This window comes from Acanthochromis polyacanthus, chromosome 8 (genome assembly GCF_021347895.1).
Source record: "Acanthochromis polyacanthus isolate Apoly-LR-REF ecotype Palm Island chromosome 8, KAUST_Apoly_ChrSc, whole genome shotgun sequence".
In the NCBI taxonomy this organism is placed as follows: Eukaryota; Metazoa; Chordata; class Actinopteri; family Pomacentridae; genus Acanthochromis; species Acanthochromis polyacanthus.
The window spans coordinates 9,117,391-9,129,837 of record NC_067120.1 but is presented as its reverse complement, the minus strand read 5'-3'; positions in this window follow the sequence as shown (position 1 = coordinate 9,129,837).

Below are 12,447 nucleotides of genomic sequence, written 5' to 3'. Positions count from 1 at the left end.
AATCTTAAAGTGTGTACTGATGCAAAGGATACTATTTTGGATTAAGTACTTGTGAGCAAAAACACTCGGTCAAAGTTGTCGTCCATTAAAGATGATTCTGATGCTGAAGAGGTCAAAAATACAGTGACTGTGACAAGTATTTGCCTTCTTAGGAGTTTCCACATTTTTAATGGCTGGCGCTCAAAGTCAAATGGAGATCACTAACATCCATCCATCCTCTATACACCGCTTTATCCTCACTAGGGTCGCAGGGGGTGCTGGAGCCTATCCCAGCTGACTCGGGCGAAGGCAGGGGACACCCTGGACAGGTCGCCAGTCTGTCACAGGGCTACATATACAGACAAACACTCACACTAACATTCACACCTACGGGCAATTTAGAGTAACCAATTAACCTCAGCATATTTTTGGACTGTGGGAGGAAGCCGGAGTACCTGGAGAAAACCCACGCATGCACAGGGAGAACATGCAAACTCCGTGCAGAAAGATCCCAGGCCCACCCCAAGATTCGAACCAGGGATCTTCTTGCTGCAAGGCGAAAGTGCTAACCACTACTCCGCTGAGCAGCCCAGATCACTAACAGTTCAGTTAATTCATCTCAAGTGACTGTAATATAATAATGCACATATCTGCAAGGTCCAGTCACTGCTGAATTAATACTCCTGGTTATAAATACACCACAAAAACAAAAGAACACACCAAGTAACTCTGCAAATGAGAAATCTATCCCCAAACACACTGAGAGCCAATGTAAACAGGAGTATAACAGGAAATACAGGAGTGTAATTGCATTTTTGGTTCTAGTTAAATAAACCTTGCAGCTGAGTTCTGTGCGGTCTGGTGCTGATCAATAAATCTTTGGTCCAGGCAGATAAAAAAGCTTTTGTAGTAAGCCAAGCATGATGAAATACAAACATGTAAAATAGTCTGTGTGTCTTTATAAGTTAAAAGAGACTGCACTTTTGAAATACTTCTTAGATAATAGCAACACAATGGGACAGGTTTTGTGGTGTGGTGCTTGAAACTTACTTTATTATCAAACCAGATGCCAAGATTCATTAGAAGAGTGATCCAAAAGGGATCCAGCTGATGCCTAAATCTGTTTAGCCATTTGCTGCGACCTAACAACAAGCAGTGTTGTCTAAGTTTTATGTTTTACATTACATTTTTTGACGTCACAAAGGCCAGAAAATAACAGGCAGATACACGTGTGTCATCAGCATAACTGTACCACAACAATGACGTTTTTCTCTCTGCTTTAAAACTGCATTAATATTTTTAAAATAATTAACTGCAGTGTAATCTGAGAAATCTGGGTCTTTAACAGTGATGAACCCATAAAGAATTATCTCTAAACTTTTAGCATCAAAATATTAGCATCTTTTAGCTCATTGTTTTGGTTTAATGGTTCTAAACTTTACTGATATGGTTCTTCATCAGTGGTCTTATCGGTGCCATTTTTAGCTATACAAGGCAGCTGTTTTCATTGACTAATCTCTGAAAAACCCACTAGACACAACTTGCACAGCAGTAATAATTACTAATTAGCAAACTGACAGTTTACTAGCTTGAAAATATAACTGCGTATTTAGCAGCTACTGATATAGGAGCTGGTGAGGACTATAACAGAGCTAAAAAAACAAACACTGAATTTACATTTCAGACTAATGCTTTTATGTCAGTGTTTGTTGATTGTTATTCTGACCTCAAGTGAAAAAAAAAACCTAATTTTATGTTTGTCTAAGTAAACGATATAAAGATAGAGATTCATAAAAACTAAAGATTTCCCCAAAGTCAGCCTGATATATTGGCTATCTTTGGGAATTTACAGATCTTCATTAACCTTTCTTAATGTGATGTTACTGTTTTTTTAATCAAAAGAAACTCTATATCTTTTTAAAAAGTAATGGTGAAATTTCCTCAGACACATCAGCTGATTACTCTTCACTTTGATTACAACAGATGAGCCGGCTGCCTGTTGTTGTCGCAGACTGAATATCCTCAGCATTCTTTGTGATAAGGAATAATCTGCTTACTGATGAAGGGTCGGTGGATCTGCTTATCCACCATCCTTCTGTTAAATCGGCTCACCGAAACCCCTAGTTTCCTGGTGATCTGGCGCTTTGATGCTGCCTTGCTTATTTGTAGGGCATCCTGTGTATCCTTCTTGACCATCTCTCCTGGACTTCACAAATTGTTGGATAAAGATCTAAGCTGCCACCAGAGCAGGCTTACTGGAAACTACTAAAAGAACAAAAAACGGCCCGAGGGTCCGGTCTGAAATCTAAGCATGTGGGAGGAGGAAGTATCAGAGAAGTAAAACATTCCTACTAACCTTCTCATAATTTAAGAGAGGGGTGACTAAGAGTGTTGTGCTGAACAATAGGATGAGTCATGAGAAGGGTCGCCGCTGACGGAGAGGACACTCCCTCCAGAGACCACCACCCTCCGAGCTCCCACCATGCAGGAAACAGATGTGTATAAAGTGTACGAGCAAGTGTGCACGCAACTGAGTAAGAGAGAAAAAGTCAGTCCAACAACTGTCACTAGTTGTACAAATCACCATCAACACCCTATTCCACTTGTATTTCTATTGCGTAAAGGGAACTATGCTTATTGAAAGAGGAGGTCATCTCCAAAATACCAGATCAAGAGTTAGCTCAAGATCATTCTTGTGTTTGGCTGATGAGTACAGTATCTAGCTGCAGCCCTCATACTGTAATAAAAAATGCAAATAAACAATAAAATGAGAAAAATATGAATTAATAAAAGCTGTTGAATATCTCTGGCATTCAAAAAATTAAAATTTCACGATAATGAAAAATATCTGCAAAAATAATTGTGGTTTTTAGCTTTTAAAAACAGTAAACAGTGTAATGTTATGATCACACATTCTTAAAATAAACACACATTGGTATTTGTTTATTACTATTTGTGAATTTCCTGATAAGGGTTCAGAAAAGTTTAGCTTTTTTAAATGGACATTATGTACCATTTTGGCCTTACATTTAAACAATCAACATGTAAATCTGTAAAATAGCAATATTTTTTAGTGGATTTAATGCATCACTTTCTGTAAAAATGCTCACCTCTGATGGATATTTTGCACAATTTTAGCATGCTTTCTTTTTAAAAATTAATACACTTTTTTCTGTGATTTTATTAGGCATTATTTTTCATTTGACAGAACAAGTAAAATCTGTAAAATGTCAGTTGTAAATATTTTTTCTACTGTTAAAAAATGTTTTTTTGCTGAATTAAATACAGAAAAAATGGGAATTTGGAAAGAGAGTTTGTAACAATACTTGTTTTTGAAGTGTACATTATTATGGTATGGACTTGCGTTATGTTAGCATTACTGTGTAAATGATTTTACTAGTCATTATCTCTAATTCAACAAAGGAAAATCTCCAATAAAGAAAATTTTTCAAAAGGTTACAGATAAAAAAAATGTTGAAAAACATTTTTTTTACAGTGTACATTACATTATCATAAACACTGGGGGGGAAAAAAAGAAGAACTTACTGTTCTAGGAACCATTGTTTGCTGAATTTTCCACTGCAGGCACCAGTTCCAAGCAACTTGAGGAAGCTGTTCACAGTCATGAACTAGTTTGACATTTAGTTCACTGAGCATGTGGTAAACTGTGCTGAACTGTACTGACATAAGGGTGGTATCAATCTCCTCAACTAATTCTTATCAAGGAAGTGAAAAAGAGTTTTATCCAATATGTCAAGCAACACCTTAAACTAAAAAAAAAAAACACTGAATGAGAAGGGTGTCCAAACTTATAACTGGTAGTGTAATTTCAAATAATATAGCAGAGATCACCTCATCTGTTCCTCATAGGTCATCTAAATAAAACACTTTCATGTTTAAACTTAGATGCAGAACTTTTACTACAATATGTAAAAATGCACTTCCTCACTGCTAGCATGTCAAACCTGTGTAAGTGAAGCAACCTGATCAACAGAGATATTGCAGCTGTCAGAAATTTCCGGTTTCAGGTGGTTTTGGGGAAGTTTGACTGATGTTTTAGTGAAGTTTCATACTTCTTCCTCTAAACCACAGCTGAGATGAAGAGATTGAAGGGGATGCTTGCTGCCGACACGCCCAAATAGTGGTTTGAATGAGTGAAAAACCCGTTTTACACCAGTAGTAGTAGAACTGTCCTGCACTTTACTTTGGGTAGATTGCCTTTAAACAGACAAACCTACACGAGCCATGACTGCTCAAAATCAAAATTTCTGCAGCACAAATAGAAAGATTGATGCCAATGTTGAAACCAGAATTACACAGATTACCATGTAGCCCAGTGTAAGATAGCAGGCACACAAACCACTGAGCAACAATCCGGATTGTGCAACAGGTTTTGTTGTGCATAAACACAACATGATGTCAGCAGAGAACATCAATATTACAAGTCCTTACTGACCTGTGTGGACACATGTCAGCACATGGACACAATCCATAATGCTCAATACATTCCTCTACTGCAAATAAAAGGTGGTTGTGTGACATTGATAACTTTGGACCCTTAAGGTCACTTTTTCTCTGTGTACATAGGGGCTTCTTCAGCGGATGTCACAGGCTGGAAGTGAACAGCTTTAAAGCCCCCTCCCTATTATTTCACTCTAGCCTAGCCATGCTACACCCATGTTTCTGACGGCACAAGGGTCTAAGGAAGCTCGACAGGGAGGGAGGCGGGCTAAAAGGTTGTCTATCAAATCACTCTGCAGCAATTGGGTAGGTATACAACCAATCAACGCAACGAATAGGCTGACGTAGTTCCGAGAGCACCGGCGGATTGTGGCTAAGTCCCATTAGCTTCCCAACCAGCGGAGCTGCGGAGCCAACTGGTATATTAAGGATTTGCCATATCCCGTCGGCATAAGTCCAAATACGTCTTTCTTCTCAATGAAACACTTAAATGCCGTCCTTTGTTTATCTTTCAAGTTGAATTTTAGCTTCAAATCTTTAAGGGCTGTGGCCAAAGCCGAGTAGAAAGATAACTGTTTATTGTGCGCAGGTTGTTTCTGTCAGAATCGTCACACCTCTGTCGTCACTTAGTTACACCCGCCTTCTGACTCTACACTTCATGGTGATTGGTCCGGCCAGTTTTAGGAGAATCCAGCCTCGAGCGTTATGGAGGGTAACTAGACCCTCCCTGGCAGAGAATTAAATTTGTTGCTGTGGGTTGTCTAGCGCGGCTAGGCTAATCTCACCCTGCTGCTATCTAGGTTCTGGAACAGATGTTTCTGTTATCTTTCCAGGTTTTCCTATAGTTCATGTGTGTGTGTAAGTTTCTACAAGAGGCCCCTTGCTCTTTATTTGTCAGGTCTCTAAGGACCTCCACTTTAAACAGGATGCGGCAGTTATCTAAAAACCATGGTGACAGAGAGGCCTTCCTGTAAATGCGGGTCAGCAATAACACTTATCTTATTTGTGATTAATTTTTTTTGCAATTTTGCTGCTCTGTGATCTATGAACACAAGATAAAACAAATAACAAATAGGAAAAAACACTCTCTTCATTGTTTTGTTGATAGCAAGAAGCCATATCGAGCATCCTGCTAGTGTAGGGATGGAGCTGAGGTAAATAATTGTGTGTAATTGTAGTGTACATAAACACAAGCCCCCTGCGTGCTTGACCTACTTTTGAATGACTGGGGGTTTAAACTACCAGTACACCCACCATATGCTGAAGCAGTGTATGTTCAAGAGCCTGAGGTATATTTGAGAGACTTGTTAAAACAAAAATCAACCATGTTCTTCTTTCTTTCTCTCATTCCAAACAGGCTTAATACATTCTTTCCACTCTTTTTTTCTCTCATGTCTGACCTCACAGGAGCCAGAGCATGTAACCTCAATGCACTGGTGGAGAAACCACAAGAAAAAACTCAATCCTCAAGTAATATTTCACATTTATGCAAGTTTGATGGAGCAAATTTTCACTTGGTTCACTGTAAGAAGCTTTGTGTTTTTCTGCACTCATGTATGTATGTGAGTGCATTACAAAACTTTAATAAAGCCATGCGATTTTTAATAAATCTGGGCGTCACTCCTACTGTCAGCCTGTCTGTGTTCTGAGATGTGTTTTCCAGGTCTTGGGGTAACGTAATGCATTCATCTTTCCCTGCCTTTCCTTCTTTTTCTGCCTGTGAGTGTTCAGCCAAAGTTCAGCTAATTCAATCACTGCTGGATGACTCACACCTCAGTGTCCCTTTCTGCACAGATACACAGACACACGAGGGCGTCTGACATCATACACACACATAAACACACACATACATGCACTATGGTGTCTGGCCGAATAAGGTTTGTGAGGTCAGTGCTGTGTCAGCCTCTCCGTACACTGGTGAAATGATCTCTTCTTCTTCGGCTTCATTAGCCATGCAAACTCTCCCCCTCCTCCCTTTATCAGATGACGTGCCCTCATGCTTTGTCATTCTCTCTGTCATTGACTATTCTGCATTCCTTATTTCATGCTGGCTGTCCTGACGCCAACCCAGATATTTCACTGGCCATGGGTAGACAACAGAGACACTGGGCATAAAATGAAGCCAGGAGAAACAACAAATGTAATTTTTTATGAAACCTCATCACGTTTTATTAGAGCGGCCTCCTTGCAATGTTAATCATAGAGGGCTTTTAAAAGGTTTGCGCATAAATATTATTCCTGCTTATCGTACATTCAAATTTATTTCCTATCAGATACGGAAATTATGGCCGCAAATTCATTCAGAGGAAACGTTATTCAGTCAAGCACAGCAAATGTGTGCATCACTGACTGCATGCCGTTTCCTGCATTTGCATGCCTGTCCGTGTTTCAGTGTTTGCATGCGTTTGGATGTCATGCAAAGATCAAGATACAATAATTTAACTGCAGTCCTTGGATGTTGTCACAGAAAGCTGTTATTACTGGTCAAGCCTACCAGATTTATTGAGCTTTACTGTACAGAGTCTTTCCACTTAGCCTAATGACTGCCAACAGCAAGGGAACAGATGGCTCCGTTACAGTGGAGTTAGAGTGAAATATCCAGAGTTGTATCCACTACTTACCATATATATTTTATAGCACAGACTACATTTAAATCTGTCCTGGATATAAGCCTTGATACCCGACACATATCTAAAAATTGTTGGCAAACTTAACTATTTGCTTGTATGTACAAAGCAAATAATATTTCACATCTCACAGTTTCTACTTTTTTGTCATAATAGGCCGTTTTTTTGTGCACACAAACCATGCAAACAAACTCAGATATTCTTTCACGGCACTGACAAAAGCCAACAGGTTGTGTAAATGGCAATGTTAGCCCTCAAGTTAATCATAAACAGTATAGGAACAAAAGAGACACAGAATTCAGACCTGGACAAACCCTTACAGGAGACACAGAGGCATCATAATAGAGAAGAATGTCCCTCCCTTCTGTCCGTCCACTCATCTGTGTGTGTGTGTGTGTGTGTGTGTGTGTGTGTGTGTGTGTGTGTGTGTGTGTGTGTGTGTGTGTGTGTGTGTGTGTGTTAGTGTGAATAAGCTGAATAAGCAGGATTTCCAACACAGAGAGCAGGAAGGCTCTTCCAACAACACGCACACGCCGGAAATCAAGGTCAGTGTGACAACTGTGTGCACGTCTGTGTGTGTGTGTGTGTGTGTGTGTCAAAGAAAAAAAGAAACAGGGGAGGTTCTGTACTTACATGACCCCCTGGTGCATCATAATCTCTCCCATTTTATCCTTGGAGGGTAGAGGGGTGGTGGGGATGAGGAGGGGGGACAAAAGTGTGCTTGTATTGTTTAAATTTCTCCCACTGGAATAAAGAGGTCTCAGTTGTTGGCCTTACAGGGTTCTTTGTGTTAATGTAACAACTCTTAGAGAGTAACATGTAACAGATGTTTGCTTGTTTTGGTCTTTCTCTGTCTGCTTGTGCTACAGAAGCACAGACAAAGATGTTAATCCTTTAAAAGCATCTGAAACACAATGGAGTGTCAGTACAGCACTAATGACAGTTGTGGAGTTAACATAGTCTGACTGTTTTCCATTGTCCATGCTTGTTATTACCTTAAACAACAGCACATACATACCCAGTGAAAAAGTGGAATGATACAGTGGATGAATCTAACAATAATAGGTAATCAAATGCAATAAATTCCTCCTTTCTAAAACTTTTAAAGTCAGATTTTTGTAGCAGAAGATGCACTCCTAGTTTAAATTCTAAAGATGCCTTTTAAGATGCTTTTACAATTGACTGTATTAGTTTGTGAGATGTTTACATCCCCCTCAATCCCCACCCTGAAATGCGTTCATTGTAATACTATCAAAAAGGTTAAGGAAACAAAAGACAGAGAGACTGGCGGCAGATGATGCAGCCTTGGTTTGTGCATGCCAAGGCTTTGCTGCACACTGTAGGTCCACCGGCACACGCTCAAATTCACACCAACATTTGTAGATACACAATGTGCACACTCAATCACATTATTAATCAGCCACTCAACTCCATCCTTTTACCCATTTGTCGACCTCCACCCCTCCCACTGCTTTGCCCCTAGACTCATCGCCAAGGTAACCGCCAGCACTCAACTCCTCCTAGACATCCTGGCAAGGTGAAGTAACACACAAACATGCACTGAAACGCACACAAAGTCCTACCCAGGGCAGAATATTTGTGCTTTCTTCTGGATAGGAACAGTGAGTTTCTCTGAACCCTTAAAGAGACAACTTGTGGAACTAAAATTCTTCCGTAATGACACACCGGGGGGATAACTGTGTGAACCCGATCATTTCCTCACATGCAGAGTAATTCTTTTCCCAAATATGTTTTTTTCCACATAAAAATCAACGTTGTTTTTCCATCAGCAGACTATAACTCAAGCCACAACCTTTTTTTTTTTTCCATTTTCAAATCTGTGCCCAACAGCTCCAGCACGGAAGATCTGGAGATGGAGAGGGGAGCGGAAAGTGAAGAGGAGGAAGCTTGTGTTGTTTTCCGTACCTGATAACCCTCCATCCTCTGCCTCTCTGTAGTCCGACCTGTCAGACACTGTTTCCTGGAATTCTGATTCCTGAGGGGAGTATGTGGGAAGGGAACACAAAGGGCTACTGTCAGTCATCGTAAGGTCATCGCTGAATAACAAACACATTAATCTAATGGGCACGACCGGCACACGTCAATAAGTACATGTATGGAAGAAGCTGAATAAAGCAAGGTGGGGTTGTGTGGCAATATTAGCACAATGGTTAATTTTACACACAAAACACAATGTTAAAGGGAGACAGCGGTCACGTGATATGAGACATTGTTGCAATAAATAATGTCAAGAGGGCGTAAAAGGAAAACTGATAAAGAGCTGTGATATTTCCATATATAGTCAAAAGACACAGGGAACTAAGATGAGAAATTAGGGCATATCTTGATTTGATTTCACAATAAACAATAAATGCCATTCTCATAATGCATAGTTTCTAGTGTGCCACAGGGGGTGTTCATGTTCTCGAGTCAAACCAACCCCTCTATTTGTCTAATCACAGTGTTCAGTAATCATTCAGTACTGAGTGTGGCTGTGAGTGATACTGAAGAATCTGCATGATAGCGAACCGTATAATCATTGTTCCTGAATGTGTGTGTGTGAGCTGTGCTGAAGGCTCAGATATGACAGCAGTCAGAAGTGTCTCCATAAACATGTCAGGCTTCAAAAGGGAGGGGTTCGAGATAAATGCTGCCACGGATTTATCACGCATTGATACGGACACACTCATGCGCACAGATAAAGCCTTTGCCGGCAGTAGATCAAAGCTACATCTGTTGTGTTGGAAGTCTTAACAAAAACAGTGATGATTAAGTTGGAAGAATTACACTTACACTGGACTGACACATAATACCCCCAAAAAGTCACTGTTTGTTATTCATGCTCACACACACTCTGGGTCAATACTCTTACTTGATACACTCTGTTGATATTTTTCTCCATATCACGGCTGTCATTTAATGCCAGCATCGTCACATTCACTTCCTTGAGCTCTACAGCAGGGGGATTTTAATCTGAATCAGGATGGTGTTTGTCTTATGAAGTCATGGAGCCCTGTAAGGGTGGTGCACAGGGTCAGATCTGGCCTGCTCCAGTGGATCCATCAGCCTTCGTTTAACCTGCTGTCAAGATCAGTGCTCGGAGAGGAAGCAACCCTGGGTGTGTTACACATGATCAACCTTTGCTTTGTTGAAATCAACATTGTGCAATCTCTTTCCTGTTTCTGCGGAAAGTGAGAATCACGTTTCACAGGTGTTAGCTCATTCTGATACAGCGAATTAGTGGTTATGTTGGACGAAGGGACTGTTACATGCGTTCATGGGCTTATCATTCTATCATGTATTGTGCTGGTATGTTTTTATGCTACAGTTTTATTTCAAGGCTGGTACGAGGTAGTAAAAGGGTGATCTTATATAATAGTTGAGTAATGTTGGCTCAGCGTTTCAGTCAGCCAAAGAATGTAAAATATGCATACCAAGCTTGTATCAGACTGCCACAATAAGTCACCCATGTGTTTAATAATTTCACAGCACAATTCTTTTCTTAGACTGTATGAAAAAAACAATCCCTTGGCCTAAACGATGAAGCCAACAGCTGTCTAAACATCTGCTGATGAGATGTATCCGTTTGGATGAAGTAATAGATGATTTACATTCCAGGATTGTGATTAAAACATGCCCCCCTCTTTTCATTCTTCTGGAGTTTTCACTGCTGATCAGCATTATTGATCAGGGCCTGAGGACACAGTTTGCATAATGTGTCATCTGCTTCTTGGAATAAGGAGGAAATCTCTAGCAGAGAGACTAAATGCTGACTAAATGCAAATACACTTGTCCAGACACACAGACACAAAGGCGCAAACGTATCAGTTTAGAGAGATCAGGAAACACAGATCATGTTGAACAGCAGCTCGGGACACATTTCACTGACATCCTATCTGTCACTGAGCACTCTGACTGCAAATGTGTCTGTGCATGTGTGTTTGCAGTTTCAGAGTTTTACGCCTCATTGATTAAAAAAAAGACTTTGTTTCATTCAATTGAGAAATGAGTGACTTTAATCCAAACAGATGGAGACGAACCTCTACTCACTGTAACCCCCTGCAGAATAAATACAATACTTTAACTGGGCTATGCAGCCCCCTTGAGGTTAAACAATGCATTACACCAAGCAATGAGGAGGAAACAATCTTATAAATCAAATTAAAACATTTCTGACCTATGGCTTCACCACCTCGTTCAGGTGCTGCAGTGTGAAGGATAAAAAGTGGCTCAACAGACTGGTCAAGACAGCCAGCAAATCATTGGCAGTCCTCTCTCTTGCCTGATGGAGCTATACCAGGAGCATTGCATCAGTAGAGCCACCTCCATCATCATGGACCTGCTTCACCCCCCATTTTGCCATCAGGGAGGACATACAGCAGCATTAGCTGCAAAACTAGCAGGAAGCTGAACAGCCTATTTCCCCAGGCTGTAAGACTTATTAATGGACTGTCCCTCATACACACCCACACTCACACTTGACAGCTAGTCATCTGTCAAGTCAAAGATTTAATGCACATTAGAGAGATTGGATTGTTTGAGAGATTGAATTGTTTTTTTATCTGATTTTTATTGTTATTTATTAGTTTATTATGATGTTTATATTTTAATAAGATGTATACTATTTATTGATGTTTCTATTGCGCTGCAGTCACTGATCGAGAAACAAATTTTGTTCTCTTATATATGAAAATGCACAGTGAAAGTGACAATAAAAATATTTTACCTTTGACCTACAAATAAGTTTTAACTTCAAACATACTTGTTATATAATCATCACTAGATCCATCATTACTAATTTTAAGAATTAAAGAGAGAACTTAGTGGCCACATTCTTACCTTAGGTTGTCTGATAATAATGGAGGGTCTGGGGATTTGAGGATATTTCAGCTCCAGCTCTGGACTGCACTCCAACACCCGCTCACCATCATCTGAACTCTCTGCCAGGCTACGGCAAGATGGAGGTGACTCAAAGTATGCGTCATCATCTTTATTCTGCCCGTGGCAGATAGAGTCTGAGCTAGTACCATTTAGTTTTCTGCTCCTGGTGGAGTGAGTGGAGATACAGCTGACAGTCCTCTGGGGCTCTTTATGCTGCTGTTCCTGTGGGCTGCCTGCTAGTGTTTCTGGCTGTGATATTACTGGATCTTCTGCTGGAGGTCCATGGCTATTCCTGCTTCGCCTGGAGCTGCTTGGCTCCACAGAGGGTGCTGGTCAGTGTTAACTTCAGCTGGATTACCAAAACAGTGACCCAGAGATGAACAGGGTAGTCCGTGCATGCTGGCAGACTTAGAAATGACCAAAAGACACAATAAAATAGATCCTAATTGTCCTGACATTAGGCAGATATGGAGTTTTCTAGTATGTGCGAGCACATTAG